The sequence below is a fragment of the Elephantulus edwardii genome, unplaced genomic scaffold (genome assembly GCF_000299155.1).
Source record: "Elephantulus edwardii isolate Elephantulus edwardi_28Jun2011 unplaced genomic scaffold, EleEdw1.0 scaffold00011, whole genome shotgun sequence".
Taxonomy (NCBI): Eukaryota; Metazoa; Chordata; class Mammalia; order Macroscelidea; family Macroscelididae; genus Elephantulus; species Elephantulus edwardii.
The window spans coordinates 16,049,720-16,051,124 of NW_006399761.1; positions in this window are offsets into that span (position 1 = coordinate 16,049,720).

A 1,405-nucleotide genomic window follows, 5' to 3' on the forward strand; every position below is an offset into this window, starting at 1 on the left:
AAGGCTGTAGTCCTTGACCCTCTGCAGTAAGTGCATGAGGTCCTCCTCAGTTTCAGCGAGCAGGGTTGTGTCATCTGCATAATGCAGATTGTTGACAGATCGTCCACCAATCCTAACGCCACGCTTCTCCTCATAGAGAATTATGAATTACACCAAGAAAATTCACATTCCAACTCTACCAGCATTACAAGAATTAAAAACTAAAAAAAAAATATAATTCTTGACATGAAACGTATTCCCAATAATCTACAAACCTTTTCTCTTTACTGTTCAGGAAGTATCATAACTAATTTTAAAGGTAAAAATTCTAAAAGCTGCTTGTGTCACATTCTCTATTTATATGCCTATCTTCCATCTTTGTTACTTAAATATATGTAACTTGGTATTGAAAAGATACAGGTGGCATTATTAACTGATTTAGTCTTCTTAAGCATTGAGGCCCTAGATAAATATGGGCTTAATTGCCATTTACCAGTTCATTGGCTTTTTTGAATCTTCTGCTCCTTCTTGGGAGCTCTGACGACATCTGTTCTGTGCTGTGAACCATTTGGGCATGCCGGAATGGTAAAATACTGAAACCTAGGGCCACACCGAGGGATAAGGCGAGTGTCTCTCTCCTGAGTCTCAGTGTCAGCTGGATGGAGGTGGCCTCTTGGACCTGAAGGAGAGGCAGGTGGGGAACGCAGGGGACATTGGTGTCTTTCCTTTTGCCCCAAGTGGATGGCCGCAGAGCGGACTTGCTAGATGAGGTAGGGGTCTCTGGCCCAGAGCTTGCCAGCGTTTGGGAGTGCTAGAATGGTCCTCAGGCCTGTTTTTAATTGTTGCTGGTCAAACATTCTTCTAGGTCGTATACCTCCGGTGTGTCCACTTGCAGTACAGTGGTAACTTGTGGTCACTGTGAAGCTGGACACTGTGACACTGATGTGTCAAATGTGATAATGGCTACAACACGGTGGACATGGTTTGGTGGCACTCCTTGGTTGAAACAAGCCTGGATGCAGCAGTGGCATCTGCTTCTGTAAATAGCCTGTCTCCAGAAACTCTATGAACCTGGAGAAAGGATGAAAGTCACGCAGCAAGGTTGAGGACTTTTGTTCACAGGGTAGCTATGAGTCGCCCACGACTCTACAGCACTTAAGAACAACAACAATAATACATCATCTGAAAAGATATAATAATTTTTTTATTATATCATTAATTCTATCTATAAATTAATAATTTACAGATTTATACTTTTATAATGATATTTACACTGGGATAATTGGGATGGTTGTAATGGAGACAGTGCGATTGACACAGGAGCTGTTGTGCATAGGGTCGCTATGAGTCACAAGAGACTCGACAGCACATAAAAACAACAATGATATTTACATTAATAAAATTATTACATAACTTTATATAGAAC